This window comes from Sciurus vulgaris (genome assembly GCF_902686455.1).
Source record: "Sciurus vulgaris genome assembly, chromosome: 12".
Lineage (NCBI taxonomy): Eukaryota > Metazoa > Chordata > Mammalia > Rodentia > Sciuridae > Sciurus > Sciurus vulgaris.
This window is the reverse complement of record NC_136473.1, coordinates 67,365,021-67,377,271: the sequence shown is the minus strand read 5'-3', so window position 1 is coordinate 67,377,271 and position 12,251 is coordinate 67,365,021. Positions and strand designations below refer to the sequence as shown.

Sequence of the window (12,251 nt, the reverse complement as noted above, 5' to 3'; positions counted from 1 at the left end):
TATGATTTCCCTCAAAAGACAAGGGACACAGTTGGTTTTATGTCTCATTTTCATTTTGTCATTTTAAAACATTGTAACTTCCACAATTAAATAGTTGAACAAATCACTTCCCATGTTAGTTGAGAAAGAACATCCTTCTAAGAGTAACACAGAGGTTGTTCAATTATGGGTGCTATTCTACTTATAGTCTCAATGATTAAGATTCCTTTCATAAATTAATGAAGTTTTATGTCCTCACAAAAGTAAAGGAATTGTCATCCTTTCTTCTCTCTCTCCAGTGTAGTCATTTCTTTTAACTTTGTTCTGATTTTCAACTGTATTTTATTTGCCTTCCAAATGCTATTCTGCTTCAATGCCCACACTGACAAACACTTATGGTGGCAGGCTGCCATTCAAAAGAAGGCTTTTCAATTTTGCATACTGGTCAATCAAATCTGTACAGCCTCCAGGCTGTAGGGAGACATGGTCTGAGCCTCCCTGCCAGTTCAGCAAGACCAGAAGTTTCCTGCTACTCTTAGGACAATTATTAATTTGACTCCTTTGAAGAAAGAAACAAGCCTTTAAAGTTAGCTGGCTTTGCATAAAGGCCTCTAGAACATTCAACAAATGTGTCAGTCAAATATATGTGACAGATATTAAGGAAAAAAACTCAACTAAAATAAGTTTAAAAATATGACCTTAAACCCTGGGGATGGGAAAGGGGAGGGTAAATAAATGGAAGAAAACAGATTTTAGTTGCTAGTTGACAAGTTTATCTTCCTTTTTAAAAAGCCAGGAAAATACTATTCTAAATGTTTTTCAGTAATTAATTTTAATAGTTATTTAAATGAATATGTTCAATGTTTATCTTTTACTTCCTACAGAAGAATAAAGGAACATTCTCCAAGGGCACTTCAAGTGAGGACACCTGTATATTTATATTGTTGTACTGAAATCCTATAATAAGATAGTTGAGGGAATTAATAAAACATTTCATTGTGTCACCTAGTCCCCTAATATTACAGAATGGTGACATAGCATAAATTGAAAATCATTTATAAGATTAAGGGGAAACAAAGTAGTTATTTGATTTAAAAGGAATAAGTAGGAAAAAAAAGCACCTTATTAATACGCAAAAATCCCTTGTTTCAATCCATCTTACCATCTTGACAAATTTAACTTTTTAAATTATTACATTTTTACAAGTCAATTTTCTCATTCCAGAGGCATTCCATTCACATCCATCAAAAGTAAAATGAAGCCCAATGAGAAATGAATTAAAATCTCTCCTGTTCCTTACCTTTTGTAATATGTTCTAGTACCTTATACAGCCACTGATTGTTCCTTATTGTAAACTCAATATGATGGCTTATTTGATACAATTCAACAAATATTTACTAAAACCTACTGTATACAAAATATTATGCTTAAAGTTACTGTATAATAAACAGTATGGTTCTGATTCAGGTGGGTGATTTCACATTATTACACAGAACTAATCTTTTTGAATGTCTTGATAAAAGTCTTGAGCTACAGAATCCTTTTAATGCTAAATTTTTCTGTTGTTTTGCTTCTTAATAAGAATAATATCAGTAAATAATTCATATTTTACAGAGTGGACCAAGAAAACCATCTTCACTGACAAAAGAAGGGAAAAAACCCAGAAAAGTGCATATAGAATGCATGATGTATGCCACATATTAGAAGGACAACACTGTAAGTTCTTAATCAAACAGGAGTTTTAGTGTTAATGTTCTTCTGGAAGGAATGAGGAAGGAAGATGATCCATTTCTGAGGACAATCTGGATTTCAAAAATGATTGTACTAAATCACTACAGTTATACAATATATAATAAAAACCAATATAACTTGGTTTTTTTAACTAAGAAAAGGTCTTAAAGTTAGGAATCTTATAAAACCTAATAATAGTACAAAAAGATATATCAGGTTCTCTGTCATAAACCCCATCTGTAAAAATGCCACCATTCACAAATAATCTTGCTCTTAACAGCAGAGTTCATGCTAATATGACTTTTAGGGAAAACCTTTTTATTGGGATCTATGTGGGATCTACTATTCACAGCCTTCATGTTATCTCAAATATATTATAATGATATAGTAACAGAGTGGATCAATGTGATGATTTTTTTCCCCTGGTAGTCAAGATTAAGGACTCTACATTGTTGTGGTATACTTTTAATACGCAGCTTTTAATCCTTCTAGGGAAGAACTTAAGCATGAACAAATCAACAAAGAATATGATAATGATCACAAAGTACATTAAGAATTAGAGTAATGGAAATATTATTGCTGTCATTAATGACAATGACACACATATTCTTCAGAGCTCTTGCCTGTTTCTCAGATGTTTTTGCAAACAAGAGTCAAAAAATATTATTCTCAAATCATAGATGAAACTAACACTGGGTGAGGCCAAATGTCTATCACTACACAGCCTGAATAGATCTGGATATGGACCTAAGTTGTCCTATTTACCACTTAGTACTTTTTCTCAAACAAGAAGACAATACACAAAATCCAGTGTCTTCTGTCTTTGGGGATTTATCCGAGGGAATGGTGCCTTGAATATAGAATGTAGTCTTGGAAAATCTTCAGCACACATTCAAGGACATTGTGGTTCTTGCCTGTTACCTCTGGGTAGCAAATGGGCTATCATCAATATGAAGTAAGAGGGACCTAGCAGCTCCACCAACACATGTTATGGACAGACTAAGAATAACAGACAGCTTCACTACTAATCAATAGAGCAAAAGCAATACAACATTTAAAAATTGTACCAGAGGGGAATAAACACTCAGAATGAGAATGTCTGAAGGAACTTGAGGAAAATTAGAGAGCTTTGACTATATTTTTTTTCCTTCAAAAGCAGGTATCAATTCAAATGTAAGATTACACCCTAAAAACCAGAAAGGTTTTTTAAAGAATCAAAAAAAAAAAAAAAAAAAAAAAAAAATCACAGGAAATAAACCACACAGAGAAGCACAGGCTTTCCTTTCAATTGAGGATTAGCCTTCCTAGCAGGAACCAGGACATGTGTCACAGGGAATATACTAACCCTATAGCTGCTAGCATCACAGTCATGAAAGAAGACACAGACTTCACCTATTTTAAAGTACATTAGTACATTTTTAAGAAAAAGAGGCATATGTATTTCCCTAAGAATTGTCAAAGTGGAAATAATATTAAACGGATGATTTGAAATTTATATATGCACATATATATACATATATATGTTGGCAATTGTTATGTTTTTAAACTAAAACTAAATAATTGTAATTATTTAAAATCTTCATTGTAGACTGTTTCCCCCACACACGCTTAAAATATAGTCATCATTAATAATTGAGAATTTAGAATTATTGGTCTCTTAGAATATTAATACTTCTAATTATTAAGTGCATAAATTTTCATTTCTGGTATCTACTACTAATGGATGATCTAGATGCTTTAATAGAAAAGATTAATCACTATGTAATTAAGAAACAAACAGCAACAACTTTTTTTCATACTGCTTCATGGCAATAGTTAATTTTTTGAGTAAGAAACTAAAAATTAACCAGCTCAGAATAATGCTCAATAGGGATAAAAAAGACTTTCACTTTGCTGTCCAGTTTTAGTAGCAAGCTGTGAGTGGCCTCTACTGGCTGACCAAAGGCTTCCTAAATTTCTCATTTATGAAGCTTGCAACATTATGAGCTTCAAGAAAATAATGGTATATTAATGTATGTTCATGCAAAATTCCTTGTACATAAATATTTGACTTTTATAAGAATAAATGTCAAAGTAATTTTAAAAAGGCACAAAAAAAGTAATACAACATTTAAAAACTTCAAAATTTCATCTCTCTGCAACATGCTTAAATTGTACTGAAAATCTACACATCCTCTAAAAATTCAAATTTATATACCACCACAATAATTTAAGCATGGATTTTCTTATTCAACTCATATCAAAGCAATTCACAACTACCTTTAAAAATAAGTATTTTGTTGGGATTCATTTAACACACACAAACACACACAAATACACACACACACGTGCGTGCACACAGCCTTTCTCAAAATTAAGTATAAGTTTATGCTTGGCAAATTTACTTTGGAAGCAAATACAAAGAAGGAATTAAAAATCTTTGAATTTGTGATTTTAAAAAGTCATTAATATTTTATGTAATGGTTTATGAAAACACTATGCTAAAAACATAGTAATCGAAAGACTTTTTAAAACTTCTGTATTACTGCACTATGTTTGGATAAAGGTGTTTTATATACAAAACTTGAAAATAGTAATTAAGAAAGCTAAACCTTGCCAGTATTATGAAATGTTGTATTTATAATGAAGAAAAAATGTTTTTACTTTTGTTTAGCAGTTTTCATTCACATACGCACATAAATACGTGAGCTTTAATCATGCCCAGCAGCTATTAGTAAGTCTCCTGTACATCAGAACATTTCTAATTTTATTTAACTATGTAAACATGCAATTATACATTTGACTCACCTCATCCTTTACCCAATGTATCTAGTTAAAATGTACCTGATTAGAAATTATTAGCAAATGTGCCTAATAATGTCAAAAGGTGACTACATTTATTTTAAGTTATGATTCTCAGTGTTAACACTATTCCAACATATTTCAACTCTCGTTTCAGAATTCAGTCCCATTATCTTGCCTGCTCAAAACTCTTCACAGCATTATCTAGTTGACATATCAGATAACCCTCCCTCTTACTATACACCATTGGGATATGACACACTGACCCCCAGTAAGCCCTTATTATTAGCCTGAAATATATAGCACAAAATGTAGCCCCTGCCAAGGAATTTGTTTATAAAAATCCTTTTATCTGTCTAGACATTCAAGACACTTTAAAAAGTAACATTAAATCATTCTAAGGAATTTCAATGAATAAAAATTAAAATGTATGTTTTCAAGAGTCCTCTCCCAACCCTCACAATTTTACCAAAGTTAAAAAAGAAAAGTCATGTATATAGAAAATAGAAGCAAAAGTGTTTTCTCCCTGGAGCTCAGTTTGTGCAGTCTATTATATAAAGACCAGGACTTAAAAAACAAAAGGAATTGTTTTCATTCCTAATATAACATACCTCAGAGTTTGCTAGATGTGAAATTATTTTTTCTTCTTAATATTTTATTTTGCTTTTGTTTTTGTATTAGAAGAGGAGAGTGGGCAACATGGTAGTGAAGATAATGAGATTCAGCAAATACATTTGAGGACATTACAAACATAAGATAGTTTCTGGACAAAAATTCTACACTTACATTAAATATCTTACTTAGTAATCTAAGAAGGCTAGGAAAACGTGGGTAGTTATAAATTATTTTGATAATTATAAATCACATGATTGACATTTCAGTAGCTAAAATTATTTTCTTTTGATATAATGTGAGAATAAATATATCACAAATTCATCAGCTATACATCTCCTTTCTGGATTGCATATTATTTCCACTGTTATTCAAACTGTTTTAGTAATATTGTCAATTTTTTAATTACCTTAAACAAACAATGGTATTGCATGGAATCTTAATTCACATGAAGGGAAAAGAATTACAATGGTTTGATGTTTAAAATTCTCAATGATACATTGACAGTAATTTATAAAGAAAATGTCATGATCCCTACCTTTTTGAAGGGGTAAGTTAATATTGTTTGTATTTAGCAAATAGAGCATTTAAAATATTATACTCTACAGGCTGTTCTACTGAAGCCAATATGCAGGCAAAACCACTTGACTCAATCTTGGATGATGTAGTTCAAGACCTGGTTCATTGCCCTGAAAATTTCTATAACTAAAAACAAAGTATGTAAGTCTGACTTGAGATGGGAGGGGAAAGAGATCACAAGTACAAACACACGCAACCTATTCGTTAAGATATAGACAAGTAATTGAATGAGTTAATTAAAAAGAAAACAAATATTAGTTAATAGATAGCAGTATAAGTATGATCTTGCTATATTGCATAGTCAGTGAATGCTGACAAAAATCCCAAATAATAGTTTGCAACTTTTAATATCTTTTGGACAAAATCTATTTCAAGTAAAAAAATAAATAGTTAAATGCTCATAGTTTTGGAATACTTATTAGCAGAATGAGCTTTAAATTGATACAAGGAAATATCTATCACTCTGACTGAAAAACAGAATCAACCAGTCAGTGGTAAGTTCAGGTCAATCAGAATGTGCAGTCACTGGGTGGAGCTTCTAAGAAAAGTTTTTTAAGAGAACTTTACTCAGCTGGAAATGTGTACTGTGCTTTCCTTTGTACTTCTCATGATCCTGGAAGATTGGCAATGACATTCATTTCTGACTAAGTGTGGAAGACAGAATCAAAGGTTTCCATCTGGCATCCTTTCCAGGACATCAGGTAAAAAACAAAAACTACTTTTGTTCATGCAACTGCTGCTTGGGTATCTTGTTACATGCACCAAGCTTAATCCTTAATTAACAGTAATCAATCCAGTTATACACCTACCCTTCAACTTAAAAAATAACATATCATCCAGTGAACCAGGACTGCACTAAAACAGGCAGAGATACTGAGCATTCATTTATATGTCCAGTGCTCTATTAAATGCTATGGAAGTTTCTATAGAAATGAGTAATAAAAATCCAGCTAACTAATATGGTACAAATTTAAAACAGATGAAACCAATAAACCAGACTGGAAAACTGCTTGAGAAGAAGGAGGAGGGAAGAGCATAGGGAAATACTGGGGAATGTTATCTATCAAATTATTCTATCTCCATATATGAATACACTACAATAAATCTTGCTCACATATATAATTATAATGTATTAGTTAAAATAATAATAATAATAATAATAATAATAATAGAAGGGACATCATATTATAAATGATAATAATGGAAGGGAGATCCATAGAGTAAGCAGATCAAGGGGAGGAGGGGAAGATACTGGGGAATGAAATTAATCAAATTATGTTATGTGCATGTATGAATATGGCATCATAAATCCCACTATTACATAAAATTAGAATGCAACAATAAAATTTAAGATTTGATGACTACTAAACTATTTAATTATAACTGCAAAAGAAGTTTGAAAAAGAAAAATTTCTGAAGTTCAAATATGTCTTTTGTAGAGGTAAACTAGTGTTAGAGCTGGGTAGGATTTATGGTGATGGAAGGAGAAAAAATAAATGTTACATACAAGTAAGTACAAGTTATAGTTCAAAAGGGCCTATATATTGCAAATGAGGAAACAAACCAACTAGAAGTCCATAGGAAAAAGAAGGTTGGATAGGTAATGAAGGTGTAGAAACCTAGGAATATTGTTCATCTTATAAAAAATTAAGCTAGATTATTTTGACTGGTTGATATTGTCTGATTCCATTAAGGATAGCCCTAACAAAATGACTAAAATGAAAAAAAAAAAAAAAGAGTATAATACTTGCCTATATCAAATCAGTATATTTTTGACTTCAATAAATCCCCATGTCTGGGTGCTTTCTGACTCCTATCTACATGCAGTGCCTGCAGATGTAGAAAACCCTTCCCTCCACATACAGCATGAAGAGGAAACCCCTTCTGCCTATGATGGCAAGGTCTGGAAGATTCCTGCCCCTTTTCACTTATGTGGAGCATGGAATGGAGAACCAACACTAAAGTTTGGTCAGTAAGTCAGAAATCTGTTTTTGAATGGTCCTCTTGCATAAAGTGGGGGTGGAAAGTCCCAGAAGGATGGGGAAATTGAAAGATGTCTGCTTCCTGAGACATAGCTGAGGCGGTAGTACCTTGCCCAACATGGCACAAGAGTAAAAATGCTGAATGTGTGGAAGGAGACGACTAAGAAAATAGTCTCACAGAATACCCGTGGGTTCTCAAGACTTCAGGGAGCTAGATAGGTGGTCCAGGAGTATCATGCTCAGTGAGGGGACAGTAGATGAGCACAGCCTTGGTTCCAAAGACAGCAACAAGGAGATCAAAGCAAATGGCTGAAATCCTTGGGCTTCAGTAATGGGTACCAGCATAATTCCCACAAAGGTCACATTAAAACTACAAATGGACATCAACCCTTTAGAATATACTCACAAGAATTATATGAATAAAAATTGCCCTTATAACATTAGAACAGATGAAAACTTTTCAATGTGATTCACAAATACAGCATTAAAAGTTTAAGTTTTTTTTGCTGTTTTACATGAAAATTTCACATAATATATATTATATTTTTCAATGAACACCTTCAAATCAACTGTGGTAAAGACATAACTTTTGTGATGTTTATAAAATAAGGCAATTCATGAAGAGAGTTTAAGGATTTTATCATTTTTTTCCCTTCCTAGTATGAAGTGATTCTGAAGAAGAGAAGCATAGCATTGTGATAGTCAGTCTGGAGGATCTAAATCCTGACTTATCTGTGTTTCTGCTCTTTGACAGCCTCTATTCGACATCTATAAAATGGGGGTAATAAGAGTACCTATTTTATGAGAATAGAATGAGATAATTCATAAAGCAGATCAGTATTTAACATGTACTCATCATTACTTTTATTGTTTCAGTCTAATTAAAGATACAATCTCAATTAGATGATAAATATTACATCATACATAGTTTTTACCATATATACATATACATATATGTATGTGTATATATATATAGTTGTTTTTTTTTTTTAAAGAGTTGGTGGTAGTGGGAGCAAAAAGGGTGTCCATTGGAAAAATGGTACAATCATTGATGTACCATTGATGTATCACTGGCACATTACAGCTCCATCCAATTACCTGAAATGACCTTGGTTAGGTTTGATTAAAAAATCAAATGAATAAATCCTTACAATGAACACATTAGAAATTCAGATGTATATTTATTTTATAAAACACACTGAATTTTAAAGAATAGTCACTTTATAAATTAAAACTTATGGTTCCTAATCTGAACCACAAAACATAATAGTTTTCACAATGACATTATTAGTGACTACATAGGCTGATAATTCTGATGTTTTCCAATTAGTGTAAAGGTCATGAGTTTAAATAAAATAGTTAAGTATCTTATATATCATAACGGTCTCTAAATTGAATGTTTTACAGTTGATTTGCTTTTCTTGGCCAATTATAAGGACCTGAAAGAAACTTGAACTTGCAGACCAGCTAAATGCATACTCTGAAAAATAAAAAAGCGAATGTACCTCCTTCCATGCCAAGATTCAAATACATACACCTTTAATAGCTTTCTTTGGTATAATACAAAATAAGAACGAAAAACTTTGAAGAGTTCTCTGACTACACACAATAGAAGTAATTGCTTTCTCTACTTTGAATTTATTTCTTTGTATCTCTCTTAACAGACTGCCTCATGTTAGAATTACATATATATCTGTCCCCTCTAAAATATACATTTCTCAAAAGCAGAGGCTATGTCTAATTTGATGTTGTACTGCCATCAAGATTCAGGACACTAACTACACTGAACCATGTTTTAAATTAGTCAATAGCAAAATTGTTCAAGAAAGTTGATTAGTCTTCTGAGATAGTCATAAAACTCAGTATATACCCCAGATATTTCACAAAGAGATCTAATACTATAGTCTTTCAAATATGGGGAAGTACTATCTTTAAAGTCATATTGCCATTTGTATAATTAAAACCGTTCCAATATCAGTCTCATAAAATTTAGTACAAAAAATAAAACTTATTAGGAAGTATCTGGAGAATTAAATCATAAATAAGTGAATATAATTTGCCAGGTGTCTGCATAAAGAATAGTTTGAAATTTTTAAAATATAGGAAATGAAAAGAGATGTTATTACTCTGTTTAATAAACTAAAAAACTTTTACACATGTTGGTCAAAAGTAACAGGAAAAAGAATAGGAGAAGAAAGAAAAAAGATTGCTGAATTATCTTTCTACCTGGTATATTGTTAAAATAATTCATTGACAGAAAGGATGCTATCAAGCATGAGCATAAACTCTGAGTATAAGGTGGGATACACTCTACATCCATTATAGAAGAAGCCACTCAGAAGGATACTTCAGAAGAATACAAACATGTAAGCATCAATATAACTAAGTGTCTAGATATCTACAGTTATTGTTTTAATTTTTCCATTGGTATTAACCATGAGCTCCATGAACATTAAACCATATCATGGAATCTGAAACAATGAGATTTTCTGTTATAATAAGACTGTGAAACAATGACATAATGTCATGTCAACCCAATTCTGGTAGAATGGCTACATGAAAACAACCCTCAGCTATGAGTAAGTCCAAATACACACATACCATTTCATTACTTTCTTTAGTCCTCTGTGATTAACCCAGTTAAGGATTTAGTAAATACTACCCACTATTATTGGTTTTAACAAGCATTGATTGAGCATTTCTAGATGGCAAGGACTTTCAGAAGTTGCATATAAAATAATTATAATGTTCACAACTCTGCAAGATTCTAATTATTAACTTAAACTTACAAATGATGCTCAAGGAGATTACAATTACTAACTTAAGGTCACCTTCCTAACAAGTAGCAGAGTCCCTAATTTAGTCCTGTAATGGTGGGTTCATTGTGACATTTAATTTTGAATGTCAACTTGGCTGGATTGAAGAATGCCTAGAGAATTGGTGAATCATTACTTCTAGGTGTGTCTGTGAGAGTGCTTCCAGAGAAAATGTGTACCAAGAGTGGGGTTATTGATAAAACTGCACCTGCAAATGTACAAGCAGTTTTTGAACTGGGTAATGGGCAGAGCTTGGAAGACTTTGGAGTTTCAGGCTAGAAAACAAAATTCACCTGGGAATTTGTTAGAAATGTGAAGGTAGTTCTCAGAGGACCCTGAGGTCAGTTTTCACGAGAGGGCTAAGAGAAAAGAGCAAGTCCAATCCCTGAACCTCTCTTTGGCTTCCTGCCTCACCCTGAGATTTTTCCTCATACATGTACTCTCACCATTATATCATTTGCCATGCTATGTATGACATGGCCAGAGCTCTCCCCAGAGCCATGTCATGCTCTTTGAATTTTCAGAAATCAAAATTGCAAGCTAAATAAACGTCTTTATAAGTTACCCCGACTCAGGAATTTTGTGAAACAACAAAGCAACAAAAGAAAACGCAAAAAACAATAATGTTGAGCCTTTCTGATGTGTCTTGAGCAAGAAAAGGAGGGGGTACACTAATGATTAAGACTGACAAGCTTCATGTATTTATGGGCTCTGCATTTTACTTTAGGAAACCACGATGAGTAAAATAAATGAATAGAGAAGAATACTAAAGATGGCAGTAAATGCTGTGAAGGAAATACATAAGAAGAAGGTGATGAGGACATGAAACCCCAGCTGACTTGATTTTGGAAGGATGAGATGGGGCAGTCTAAGAAAGGAAGCGGGAGTAGAAATATTCCAGTCAAAGCAAACAGCATATATGAAATCCTGGAAACAAGGAAAAGTTATCATTCAAAGAAGAGGATGGAGGTTAGTTTGGGCAAGGAAAGATGGATGGAGTAAGAGGACAGAGAGGAGATAGATCGTGCAGACCTACTTCTAAAAAGTCATACTCTTTTCTTTATATCAGCAGTTCTTAATCTTTACAGTATTAAAAATGACTGAGGATTCCAAAGAGTTCTTGCTTATATGGATTATTATCTGATATTTAGTGTACTGGATATTAAAACTGTTAATTTTTAAATATGAGTACATATAAGAACACATTTCCTAAAGACTTTGGAAAATAGCTTTGTAGAGTTGTGGGGGGGTGGGAGTGACAAAGACAAATATCTTAGTATTATTACGAAGAGTTCTGCCCTTGTGGACCCCTTGGAAGAGTCTCGGGAGCCTCTAGTGGTTTTCTGATCATACTCTGAGAAGCACTGTAGTATGCTGTGGTTGTTCAAGCATGGATGCTGGACTGACAGAATCAATATCACCTGGGAATTTGTTAGAAAGGTGGATTCTTAGTCTTTCTACCAAACTTAGGAAATTAGAATCTCCAGGGCTAGAGCCTAGCCATTTGTATTTTAACAAGCTCTCCAAGTGATTATGAAGCACACAACAAGTTCAAGAACTTTATATTCAACTGTACTAAACTAAAGAAGAAAGCAATGTGGGAAAAATACTAACAGGGATGACAGAAATGCTTTTAAAATATGCAAAAACTGGCTGTCATAAGCATAACTAAAGGGACAGAAACAAACTGCAGAAAATAACAATAACCACCCTGCAGCAAGGAGAATCAACAGAAAGGTGACTTCTTTTGCAACAAAGGTTTGCAGGCTGA

The 12,251-nt window shown here is 32.7% G+C and overlaps 1 protein-coding gene across 2 annotated transcripts in view; it reads right to left on the bottom strand.

The window, feature by feature from the left end:
- GPATCH2 (G-patch domain containing 2) overlaps positions 1-12,251 on the bottom strand; it is a 187,174-nt gene that overhangs the window by 85,254 nt on the left and 89,669 nt on the right. The window lies entirely within an intron of this gene.